The 13733-nt window shown below is 42.4% G+C and overlaps 1 protein-coding gene across 1 annotated transcript in view; it reads left to right on the forward strand.

The window, feature by feature from the left end:
• Nucleotides 1-516: 516 nt before the first annotated feature.
• Nucleotides 517-13733, forward strand: part of LOC146868357 (TAR DNA-binding protein 43-like) — a 71398-nt gene continuing 58181 nt past the window's right edge. The window contains exon 1 of the mRNA XM_085609862.1: nt 517-780. The gene's annotated coding sequence lies outside the window, so the exon portion shown is untranslated. The remainder of the gene's footprint in view (nt 781-13733) is intronic.

The raw sequence follows: 13733 nt of genomic DNA on the forward strand, positions 1-13733 counted from the left end.
ATATTTCCATAACACGCCTCTAACCAATCAAAAGGGCGCAGCACGCTGCCCTGTCAGGTCGCGACACGCTCAGGAACCGTCAGGCGGTGCAAAGCAGCGCCACCTAGCGGACCCGCTTTGAATAAAGACTAAGGTTCGGGATGAAATCTACTGCCCGCGTGGATCTATTACAATATACCAGCAATAAAATATATCTGCAAACACCGCAATGTCAACTATGCTAATAATATCCAACAACTCACGAAAAAATCACACACAAAAAAAATATATATAGTGTACATACTACTTTTGGGATTGGTCATTGACATTATTCCCTATAGCTCATGGGATATGTAGTGCCTATTTTCCCTTTTAGCCTTTGAAACTGCTGTAATAAAAAGTGAAGTAAGAAATGCATAATCCTCGCCTCCGATCCAGTCATAGAATTTATAAATTCCGATCCCTGGGCTAAGAAAGGTTTGCACGGAGATCGAATACATTCCTGCATTTGTAGAGCTGCCCTTCCGTACCATGACGGAAGAAAGGAACAGGAAGAACATACAAACACGGAAACACGATCGCTAAAACTATTTTGTCACAGGCCAGCCCGTAGCACCAGCCAGTGGGCGTGGCTTCCTATTGTCGTACTTATGCCGCATGCCACACTGTCGAACGGCCATTTTCTTCCGGTGCAGGGAAGACTGAGTGGAAGCTGCGTAGAAGCTGTGTAGAGGGAATTTCCACGGAACAAGAACGGACTTCTCCGAGCCACTTCCGCTTGGCCTCGCGGCCGAAGAGCTGGTAAGTATCTTCTTTCGACTGTGTAGACTGTTCCCCGAAGGGCTTCTCCCGCTGAGGTCTAGCTTGCCTCGGCCATTCTGGGTCCTGCTGTAAACAATGGGTTGGCGTATCTAAACTTGCTGATGTACAGTTCACTTGATCGTCATTGTTGCAGACGCCTGACGTCAGCGCGCCTGACTGTGGTCGGTGGCGGGCGACCAGAGAGGTAGAACAGTTCGTAGTCTCAAAGTACAAAAAAAGCCGCAATTTCCATTGATAAAATGCCCTAACAAGCCCGACGAATGAAACCACAGCAATAGTTCCGCGAATCGGTGAAGTGAAATTTGTGAAATGATTGGTTAAGCTATTTTAAGGACTGACCTGTATTGGGGTACCCTCTTGTATGTTTTTCCTCACCTTAACATCAATGCAGTAGCAGTGTATTTTCCCGTTTACACGGACCCAGTGCCCGAAGTGGAGCGCGGAGTGTTGGTTGATTTGACTGAGTGTTCGGGGCTGCATCTACGGGTATTTGAGTTGATGAGACGAGAATAGACTTGCTTTTGTTGGTGTAGGGTGGCAGTTACTTTGTTCCTACCCTGACCGAATCTAATCATAATCTGCAACCACGGGTTATGGCGGATGGGAATCATCCTCTTGAAAGGCAAGCTTTTCATAGCCAGTGGGTCTGGCTTGCATGTGACAAACCGTGCAAACACGCATGTATAATGTGCTGTGGTTGTAATGCTGGTGACTGTTATAGTGGAGACTATGGTGATAGTTGTGGAAATGTGTGATGTGCATTTCTTAGATGTAAAATGGTCCCCATCCATGTTAATTTAACCGTTCCGTAGGAGGCAGGATGCACGAATCAGAAAATCGTATGAAGGGAGAAAGCAATACGCTTTAGTGAGCCACAATTCAATCTATGTGCATATTAAAGAATTGATAATAGTCCGTCTTGTAGACGATTACTTTGTCAAGCCATCTCTAATAACACGTCAGGTGACCATTTAACTTGTATTTTATCATGTCTTTCTCGGTTCATTGCCCACAATCAAAAGGCGAATTTAACTTTCCACCTGGTTATTATTGGTCCTTTAAAAGCACTTTATCACCCCTTCATTTTGGCCGGATGGGCATACCTCTTTAGGCTAACATATTGGTTGTTTATTGTCCTCCATTGCTGATTGACCCTATTTTATATCATGTCTGACTAACTGAGGAAGAGAATCTGTGACAGTCTGGCCAAATATACAATTAGCTTGAGCTCAGTGACTCTGTAAAGTGTTCTTGTAGTTACGTAGGCAGCTGTAGATTGCCCATTTACGGATTTCGGCCTATGCTACACTAAGTATCCGTATTTTCTTAATAGTTGTCATAAACCTTCTCCCATTTGCCTGCAGCCATTGAGGTGTTTTGTAATGGCATGGTGCCATGCTCTCCTGGTATGTATTAGTTATGCAAACACAAGGAGATGATTGACGGAACGCTGAAACTTTTTAGACATTCGCCCCCAGTCACAGATCTGGGTTGAATCCATCATCATTCTTTAGCTCACTTTGCCACCTCATTCAGATCCAGCCATATGCAAATCGGTCTTGACCCTGTGCCTCTTGGGACCAGTCCAGCCCAAACTGCCTAGCCAGGTCTTCTCTGAACCAGAAACAAGCATCCTGGGACTGGTTTCTGGGCAACACCCTTCATCAGCCAGGCAAGCTTGAATCCAGTGGCAAAGTGAGCAAGGAACACACGTATGGATATACCCTGTCTACGTAGGGCGAACAAAGCAAACACAGGGAGATGAAGGACGGAGCACTGAAACTTTTCAGACACTCACCCCCAGTCACAGATCTGGGTTGAATCCATTATCCTTCTTTAGCTCACTTCGCCACCTCAGTTCAAATAAACCCCCAAACCAGTCCTAGGATGCTTGTTTCCGGTCCAGAGAGGACCTGGCTTGGCAGTTTGGGCTCGACTGCTCCCATGAGGCACATGGTCAAGACTGATTTGCATATGGCCAGGTCTAACCTGGGGTGGTATAGCGAGCAAAAGAATGATTGATTTAACCCAGAGTTCTTGACTGGGGCTGAATGTTTTGATTTGTTCAGCATTCCGTCCATCAACTCTGTCTTTTGCTTTCTCGCCCTAAGTGCGCTGGGTATGCCCAGACGTGGGTCCCGGGTTCACAGTGCCTCTGGATTCAAGCTATCCTGGCTGATGAGGGGTGAATCCCCGAAACCGGTCCTAGGATGCTTGTTTCCGGTCCAGGGAGGACCTGACTTGGCAGTTCTGGCTGGACTGCTTCCATGAGGCATAGGGTCAAGACTGATTTGTATATGGCCGGGTCTAATTTGGGGTGGCATGGTGAGCAAAAGAATGATGGATTTAACCCAGATCTCTTGACTGGGGTGAATGTTTTGATTTGTCCTGCTTTCCGTCCATCAACTTTGTGTCTCATGAATCAGTTGTGCCCCAGAAATGGGTATCCATTGTTCACCTATGATTTGCAAAAAGTATGGGGACTTTGATCCTGAGTACAAAGGGGCTGGGTCAGTGAGTATGGGGGCGGGATCAAAGGGGTGACAAAAAATATTTTGTAGCTATTTTGTTGGCCTTTGACCTTCTAGTTACTGTATTTAAAATAAAACACACCTTAAATAAAAAAATGAATGCTTTATTTTAAATGAAAAATCAAGGTAAAATAATCAGTGAGAGGTGCACTTTTTATGTTGTGAAACCTCCTCCATTGGTTAATGTGATCACTGCAGATATATATATGTGTGTGTGTGTGTGTGTGTGTGACCAGAGAGCCACAGAATTGAATTGTGGTCGGTGCAATGGGAAATAGTGACCAGTGAGGTTTTTAGTGTTAATAGGTCCCAGCATATGACAGAAAGCACTGTGAATATATACAGCATTTACACACTGTAGAAGATAGACTGCCACAAAGTGCACAAACTGATTTAGGTTTAAGATAAAAAGGTAGTCTATAATATAGTTTTGAATAATATGTAGACTTTACATAGTGCAATCATTTTTTTAGGTCTCGGCTCGAAGGCTGCGCTTGCGCAGTCTCGCTCCGAGATTTAATGACTTGGAGAAGAGGGGCTTGAACCCGCCTCTCTTCTCCCCTCTTCTCCATTGGCTGGCCTCTTGAATGCTGGCCAGCCATTGGAGAAGAGCTTCGTCACTCCGAACAGGCCCCGTCCTTTTCGGATTCGGGGGCGTGTTTTTTTTCAACTTTTCTGATTATCTCCTCCAGCCAATGGCAAGAGGAGAACACGCCCCCGAATCCGAAAGCGCCGCTGCCTTTCTCCGAGGCATTTCTGCTTCGCCTCGGAGAAAGGCGGCCGCAGCGTTACACACATTCGTGGTACTCTGTTTCCACTATTGAATGCTGCAGTCCTTCCCTTCCCTGGCGCTTTATGTGGTGGCAACTCTTCGCTGAGGTTCGTGAAGGACGGTTGGTATGCCCCTGCCAGTCGGCGCATGTTCCCGGATGCTATGGGTCTCGGTTTGAATAACATGCGCAACTGGCAACAATTTTGATAGGCTTATTCTACCTTTTTACAGCCGTCCGTTTAGTTCTATAAAGTACTAGGCACTGACTCAGAGCAGGATACGACCTAGTCACGTGACTTTTTTGTCGTTGCTAAGGATTAACCCTTCGAGAGAGCCTAGTTTCTATCACGTCGATAGGCCGTAGGGCAAGATTTATCGTGTTTGCGTCACTTCCTCCTGAAACGTCGCAACCCTTCCTCGGCGCGTGCTCTGCTCAACCTACCGGGTCCTCCCTTCCTTTCTTTTCGGATTCTGGACATGGCGGCTTTTGAAGGGCCTCTGGCCGTGCTGGGCGAGCGCACCTCGGGGGAGGCGGTCCTCAGCCAGAATGGTAACTTCTTTGTGTTTGTTCGCTCACGGGTGGGCAGGTGACGGTTCACCCAAGCAGCTAATTAGCTCTTCCAACAAGCACGGTGCGGCTAGGGTCTTTGCCCAGGACTCTCCAACTGCCGTTTTGAAACTCTTTTAGACGTTCAGATCTAGTCGCCACCCAATTCTTATGCACTGCTGGCACTTTTGGGGGATTATGACTCTTTTGGATTTTTTTTTATTGGCACAGGAGGCCCGCATCCTCAAAGCGGCTGCCATAGAGCTTCCTTTCGATTACAACAGAGTGCAACATTCTATGATTTTACTGGACTACGTTGGAAGTTAATTTTCTATTAAATGGCAAGGTTGAAACAAAACATCTGACTGGCTACAAAATCTTAAAATTAGTTGTAATCTTGATAGGGACCTCTAAATGAGAGCTCTTTGAATAATTCTGAAATGCATCACTTGTGTACACTGTTCGTTTTCTAATGAGTGTGATGCAAACTGCAGATTCATCGGCCTACACCCACCCTTTTTTTCTACCTCTTCCCTTTTATGGCTACGGCGTTTGCAAGAGACCTAGCAACTAACCAACAGGCAGCGTCTTGAAAGCCTACGCAGCTGAGCTATGGTGTTTGGGAAGGTTATGGCGGTTGATCAGTTGCTTCTGTCTCCATAGAAAGGCTGCCCATCATTGTACATTATCCCATAATCTTTTTCATGGTGATGTGCATTTGCATTTTTCATTTATAAAACAGCACTTTCCTTTATAGAGAAAGGAAGGTGTCATTGTTATACACTTAAAACCTCTGCGTGCCAATGAGTGTCGTCCTGCTTTTCACTTTTCCCTAGAGTGTCTTAATTTAACGTTGTTTGGTCATCGCTTATAAATATCCTTACGTTTTATAAACTTCAGATTACATTTCGGCCGAGAACACATAGTTGGTCTAAGACAATCTCCGTGACATACAACGCTGAGACCTAATGATTTCTCGCAACCTCTAATTTGTGGTGAGGCAAAATTTACACGTGTCACATCTGCACCACGAATCGTGACTAAAGCCCCACCGTTATTGACCATATTTCGACCATTGTACTAAAGTGGACATTTGATGCATGGACTCTTAGCAAATTAGAGGTCTTTTACTAGAGGCAGCGGAATGTTCTAAAGTAAGGTGATCGTAATGCATGTTTTCATTGTCCAGGAACTTGGTCACAAAAGAATAACGGGTATGGATAATTTCTTCCTTGACGTCCTTGTTTGTACGATAATTGACGGACAGCAGTTTTATATTTTTACCTGTTAAATTAATATCCATACTTTTGGACCGTGAGTTTTCACTTTGCTTGTTTGATTGTTTTCTTATTGAATAGTTGGTGCTGTAGCTTGGCGGCCTAGTTTCCTATGCATTTCCATTTATTGAGCTAACAAGTTTCATAGTCCTACGGTTCATCGATAATACAAATCTCAAAAAATTTTTATTTTAAAAAGCATCTTTCGTTCAAATAACAATGCATTAAAGCAGCAAGTCACGATAGAGTTCCGATTAAAAAATAGTTCACACAAGGTTGCCTTTCATTTATTCCAGGACAGTGAAAGGTTTTAACACAGCCATGTGATGGCCTGAGGTACTACTAATTCTATAGAGATCGGCCATTGGACCATCAGAAATCACATTCGTTCAATTTCACGTCCAATTGTAGAATTATTGCAAAGGCACCTTGCACTGAATAAACAGATACTGTCAACACTAACGGCATAAAGAACGATCAACAATGCGGCTGTTAGATTGGCTGTTAAGATTGTCAATGTGGCGTAAAAACAATACATTTTGTGATTTAAAATCGGGTATACTTTATACCATCAACTAATGCAATGTAAGTGTTCTAAAAACCCAGACTGAACGCCACCTTTGTGTACTACCTACCACTTAAAATCTAAGTTATTACAATGCAAGTCAGTGACCATATACAACCCGTATTACAAAACCAGCATTTACAATGCAACGGTCTCGCCATTGTTAAAAGTTAGAGCTATTGGCATTGCTCATGACAATGCCGTTTCTTTAAATGTTTTAAAAACAAAAACAAGCAAAAATAATGTCATGAGCAATGCCAATAGCTCTAACTTTACCAATGCAGAGACCATTGCATTGTAAATGCTTGTCTAAATTTCCTTCACAGCACACTCCACAGCTCATCAGGTCACCTTACAATACACCCCAAAAACAGGGGTGTGGAATTTAATAAAATATCAACCTGTCAATGGGGCAGGTTGTTTCACAAATCTACTTGTCCTGTAACAAAATCCACTTGTCCCTTCGGTGCTATGTAGTGCATCGACAAATAATGGCAGCAATCTCATTATATACGAGCTCTGTTATAGCCTCTCTGATTATTCCAGGTCTCATACCATAGTAGTGTTTGTATACTTGCAATCCCCTTATGATGTCACGTTTCCCCAGATCTACATACTGAGGCTGAAGGTAGTGCTAAGCAATAGTTTCAGGGTTAGAATGTCCCTTTGAATCTGTGCAAACCTATTAACTTGCATGTTTTAAGGGTTTTCAATAACTCTTCTCTATCTAATCTTTTCCCATGCGTAGACCTGTTGGAAATTTACTCCTGCCATTTGCAGACGTAAACCTTCCAGAGTTTGGGGGGGGGGGGGGAGTGGTTGGAGGGAAAATGAACTTGCAAACACTCAGATTTTCCAATGAACAAATCTACACATGCACATTTGTTCATGCTAAAATGCAGTTCACACATATTTTCAAGGAGTACTATTTCTTATTCCACTTCTGTGAATTCATCGAATTCACAAAGCTGTATAGCTGCACTTAATGCAAGGAGATATACCTTGGGTGCACTTTTGAAACTTTCTTTAATAATTGGGACCCTAATTTAGTCTGGCGTTGACCATGACCATTTGCGTTTATTAAAATTCTGTCTCTCTGTATCAGCTAGCTTCACTGTGAATGACAGCATTCTGCTCTTTCACAAGGAGCATATCGGCACACAAAGTAGTTTTTATTCAGTGACAGTAACTACTGTGGCAGTGCGTGCTTTTTGAGACCAAAAGCTATTTTTGCTTTTGCTAATGTCTGTTACAATGGTGAGGGCCTGGAAGCTCTCCCACCAATAAGGTTTTACAAAAACCAGGGCAAAATTCACACGTTGACAAAACTAAAAGGCTGACCACCAATTTCAGACCTACGGGCTTTTCCAATGCTTGTTTGTTTATTTTTGTTTCTCATAATCTTATTGAAACTGGTTACACTGATTTTCCATTATGAATATTTTTAGGAAATACTAGCATGCATCAACACATGTTACTAAATGATGCTGCAACTAAATGGTACCTGAAATTTTACAGTAGTTTAGTGAAATGTTTTTTTTTTTCCTGCTTTCATTTTTTTTTTATGAACATTTTATTTTGAAAGCAAAGAATCCTCAATCTTTCTTTCAAGCTTCTGCAAATATTTGCATCAAATCAGAGCATTCTGGGAGCATTATGCATCGCCCCATATACTGCTAAACTTTGAAAATGTGCATACTGGAACCACTCTCAGTAGTGCAGTCGGAGATTACAACATTTACTTAGAGCGCTCAATACTAAAGACTTTCAATTCATGAACCATAAATACTAGTTTGAACAGCATTTACATATGGACTAAAATATTATCTTAACTGCAGACAGTGCCCTTCCCTGATCCATAATGTGGAACTGCAAACTGGCAGCCATAGGGTTTGTGCTGCAGGTTGTTGGGCCTACTTGCCCCAAGGACAAAATACACGAACACTTTTTGCCCTTGACCCCAAACAATATGCCCTGGGAGTAGGGCTATAGGAATTCCATATCCCTTCAAAAAGAATACTCTTAAAGTGACTCCATCAATTAAATCCAATCTTGGCTCCCAAGCAGCCTTTACGTTTTCAAAATTACCTAATGAGCCCACTTACATTTCTTGTAGGTAGGAGACACCCTGGCAAGAAGGCTTGGTTCTTGTTCAGATGTCTCCCTCCCTCTGCTTCACAGCACAAGAGACTACCTCCCTTCCACTTCAACTGAGATATCTTAAATGTCGGAATTAACCCTCCCGGGGTGGTTGCAATTTAACATTAAGTAGAGTAACTGTTCTGTCAAATTGAAAAAGTATGGGCCCGCCGTGCCCCTAAGATTCTGCCCACTTCGATCTCTATCGGTAAGTCATAGGCTGCCAGAACTTTTGCACTGGGTATTGACAATGGTATGTTGCAATTCTACTCAGTAATGACAGGGCCGCTCTGTCTCCTCTCCCAGTGGCTAGGCACAGGTGTTGGTTATTGAGTGTCTTCAACTAAGACATCCATTCCTGTGAGCTACACATTGTCCCACAGGTGCACCTTCATCATGGTTATTCCTTAATGGCCCTGGTGTCCTACCTGGACAACTTTGCCTTACAGCACTCCATGGAATGCAAGGTTGAGCTTTTTTATGACAAAACCATCACCTGTGGCTTAGTTTGTCTAAATTTCCAAAGTGGTATAGAAACAAAAAGCGAACCCCCTAAAATAGGATAGGTGTTGAGAGAAGGAAATTGCAGTAATGATAACGAGAAAATCCCACCTGACCTCAATTTTTTTTAACCTAAATATACACAATAGTTTATACAAAATGAAAGCAAGAACATGAATAAAGGAATCTTTTTATTTTATATATATATTCAGTTAAAATGAATTTTTTACTGTTCATTGAATCAATATAAATAGTTCACACACTGCTAATATGTAAGCTTTGTGCAAAATATTCACAATTCAAGTCATGTTTACAAAAATTGTCAACACCTCACTAAAATCCAAAGACAAGTTAATAAAAAAAAATCTCACTAATGTTCATCTTCCGTTCTACTCGCCCATACTACCTAAATAAAAACTATAGTCACAGGGTGTTATAATGTACATCCATTCACCTAACATGCATAAAAGTCCTGCTTTGAATCTCCGGTCAGCAGGCTCTTCCAGCTCTGTTGTCAACACGCTTTTTGCTGTACACAGGCCAATGACTGGTCACCTTCATCAGGACACTTGGACGTCTAAAATATCGGAGAAATCCCAAATAAACATATAACAAAAAACATGACAGTCCACAGTGATCCAACAAATGTCTCCCAAAGGGACCACCCCTCAACAAAAACGTGCTAGCAACAAATTGTAGAAAACATTGGCTTTATAACATGAACGTATAATAACATTCAAATTGATCACACTTTCATCATCAAATACCCCTCAATATGACCTACTGATAACTTATTTTGTCCAAAAAAACAAACTGATAAATAACAGGCCTAGAAAAATCATAAAAATGTTACTAGACCCACAGTTCTAGTAACTTGAATAATCTACTTGACCCATAAACTGGTCTCAAATTGTTTGTTTGATTCCAGGCAAATGCTTTATTTCTTTTAGTCGCCTTTTTTTTCGTTTCCGCATTTGTGCGCACCTTCAAATGTGAGTTCAGCATTTGCTGTACATCAAGATCTTTTGTTTGATTAATTACACTAAACATTCCCTCCATGTATAATAAAATGTAGCGCACATGACCCTTGTCTTGCCTCTTACTTCAGGACTATTTCTCAGTTCATGTTTACTACTTTAATAAATGTATTACTAAAATATGATGCAGTTGTTCACTGTTACTTAAAAACATCACATTTACCATGGAAATGGCCCCAAACCTTCCTGCTAACGTTGTTTTACTGATAACAAATATTTAATATATAAACAATCTGTCGAAATTGAGTTTCAGCTAAAACATTTGCACCTCACATAGAATTACAAAAATGTGCTTTACTAACTACTGAAATATATTTCGAAATGTTTGTACAGTTAACTTACAAGCTGTTTAAATGTTCTGTGTTAGAAATATCCCTACATTCCACAGCTTAGTTGGACACTTTGTACAGCACGATTGCAGTCAGTGAAATAGAAGTAATTGTAAGAAGACAAACTGAACATTGACTTCTCTCTATTATCTGGATGATTTAATTGGGCATTTGCCCTCTAACACTGTGCAGAGAGCAGGAAATGAAAATGGATAGCACAGAGAAGACAAGCCATTGAAGCTGTGACAGTAAACACTATGCAAGCTGGTAACCAAAGCAGCAACACAATTAGTTTTATGATCCAGGACTCCAGTGAAGCTATCCTTTTATTCTACAACACGCAGCCCACATACAAATAACAATCTGGACACGGACCATGAATTCCAGCTGACTGGGGGGTGGGTGAAGTTGGGGAGGTTTCTGTGTTAAAACAAGAAACACAAAATCTGATTTGATATTGCAGCTATAAGCGCTGGTTAGACAGCCAACATTGCTTGCTTAGGTAATGAACCACCAACAACTTGAAGGAAGTTTTTATCTGGAAAAGGGCAACTTGTGGATGCAAGGGACACCGTGGCAGTGGGCGGTCAACCTGCGAGTACTTGAAGGAAATGCCTAGTGCACCGCCCAGAGCAGGGCAGAAACCCTGTCAACCACAGGCCAGAGGAGGAAGATTTATAGGAGGTGCTGCCGGGCCAAAAGGCACTAGAGATAGAAGGGGCTGTCGGACAGCGGGCTGCAGGGTGTTTACAGGCCAGGAAATTAATAGGTGTACTTCCATTCACCATTATTGTGTTGAAGTGTGGCAATCCGCTCTGCCGTTCCTTAAACTTAAAGTGAAAGCAGTGCCATACAGTAAAATGGTCATTTCTTGGGGCTGGTCTGCCCTCCTGAAGTGAGAGGTTATAGAGGCAGGAAGCGCAATTATCTGAGAAGAGGAATGAATTAGAAAAATGAGAAACAAGATGGAATTCAGTAAACGGCCAACAACAGTGCGTCGGGCTCGCACATAGCTGCTGTTTTTAGAAGCTCAGCACTCTGCTCTGCTGCTTCTTAAATTTAAAGTGAAAGCAGCGCTGTGCAGAAAAAAGGAAGGCATGTGGCGAATGCTACAGAAGTAAATAAAGATGCACAGAAAAGTCTTCCGAGAATGGCTACCATAATAGGTCAATGCTCCAAGTGAGGAGTAAGACACAAGAAGGTGGGCATAGAACCACACAAAACCATGGAGAAGAGAACTTTTCGGAACCCCACACCCTTTAACCAATCAGCAGCAAGGGCGTGGCCAAAGCCCGTAGAAGTGAATACAGGATGCCTCGCACATGCACGCTGCTAGGCTAGTCCTAAACCCAACTTAAAGTCCTCTTTATTGCTCTCTCGCTTTCTGAGTGAACAAAACAACTGTTCCTTGTCAGCTCGCCAGAACAGGCCAGTAGGCCCTAAAAATGTCTTTCTGATATATGATTTTTCATAGCGAGTGGGCAAGTACATTTCTCAAGGCCAGAATAATATATTAGAATAAGAGGTAGGCAGTCGATAAAGGTGGAATAAGTGCCCCCAGCTCCATACTCTGTGATCACTGAATTCACATTAATAGGTCCTAATACAGTTTCGCCAAACAGGCTATTTATAGGAAGTATCTAAGGTTGCTAGACTATCCCAAACCTTACTTTTGTACACCTTCCCAGGCGGTCATTGAGACCTACCAAATGTGCCTGGAGAGTAAAAACCCATGAACGTCTCTACTTATATAAAGTTTACATCATCTGTCAAGATTCCACCTGCCTGAATCTACAGGTTTTCTGCAGATATGAAGAGTCCCTTCAAATCTCTTCAGGTTTGCCTGCAACTCATCACTGCCTCTTGGCTGTTGACCCCCAGAGTAAGAAGGATTGGGATAAAACAAGATGTTGAAGCTTTCTTATTGACTTGCCCCTTTTTCTGACTTCTTGGGATAACTTCTCCCTTTTTTTTCCAATAGCCGGTTCTAGTTTTGTCTGGGGAAATCCCTAAACTGGATTCTGCATTAACAAAAGATGACCAGCATTAACCTTGTGAACACTTATTTGTTTTGTCATAAACCCCTCACCCTTCCTTTGCCTCTCCAAAGTAAGGTTTAACTCCCCAAGAACCCTGAAAGTAATATCTTTATGTTGAAGTCTGGTTCTGTTACTTCAAAGAGTTCTGTAGTTCTGTTGCTAAATCACCAAGTTCATTTTTATAAATTTCTCACAGTATTTTTCTGTTGTTCCCCCAACCCCCCAGGTCTTCAAACTGTTCACTTTTGCGAATTGTTTACTCTTGAACAACTCAACTATCCTAGAACAAGCATTTGCAGCGTAATAGGTCTCACATTTACACAAGTTTACGCTATTGGCATTGCAAATGACAATGCGTTTTATTTATGTTTTTAAAAAGACAGAACATTAATTAATAAAAAGGCGTGATCATTTACTATGCCAATAGCTCAAACTTGTGTAAATGCGAGATCTATTGTATTGCAAATGGTAGGTATCACGGACACAAGTCACAGACCACAGACAACGGGAGGGGGGTAAAAAAGGCACAACAACGGGAGGGAGGGCTGTGGGGGGGGGGCGGTAAAGAAGGCACCAAAGTATATCGTGCCTGCAGTAAGAGAAACTCTACAAAGAAAACCGTGCTTATAGACAAAACAACTGGTACCGTGTAACAGCCGAAGTAAAAGGGCCAGTCGCCATGGGAGGTGACAATTGAAGACTAGGCGGTAATGAGGAGGGACTAATGAGCCTATTTACGAATTGGAAACCAGCATTTAGCAAAGACAATGACACAAGCCAATTGCAAATATGGGGGAGCTTCTATTCCCTACTCTACTACATGTCTCGCAGCGCATACGCGCTGACTCTAGGCTTGACCTAAACAAAAAGGGTCTTGTTTGTCAAGTCTTGGGAGGGGTTCAGTGTACTGACCTCAGTGGAGCATTCTCGTCGTCTCATATCTTTTTCTTTTGTTGGTTTGATTGCTGAGAAGGTGTTGCTTGTCAGTGCGAAGAGATCTGGAGAAAACCTGTGAAGACAGGACTAAGGCCGAAGTACTGTTTCAGTTGTAACTAGACTGGTAAGTAAGGGAGATGGGAGTTTGGAGCTCTGTTCTCTGGAAAGACTCCAAGCAAGGCTGGGCATGGTGGGTACAGTATTTATAGTACTGCTGCCAAGATGGCCGCCAGGCCTTGCAAGAGTTTAGAAATCTTGC

The sequence above is a fragment of the Triturus cristatus genome, chromosome 1_2, assembly GCF_964204655.1.
Source record: "Triturus cristatus chromosome 1_2, aTriCri1.1, whole genome shotgun sequence".
NCBI classification, from domain to species: domain Eukaryota; kingdom Metazoa; phylum Chordata; class Amphibia; order Caudata; family Salamandridae; genus Triturus; species Triturus cristatus.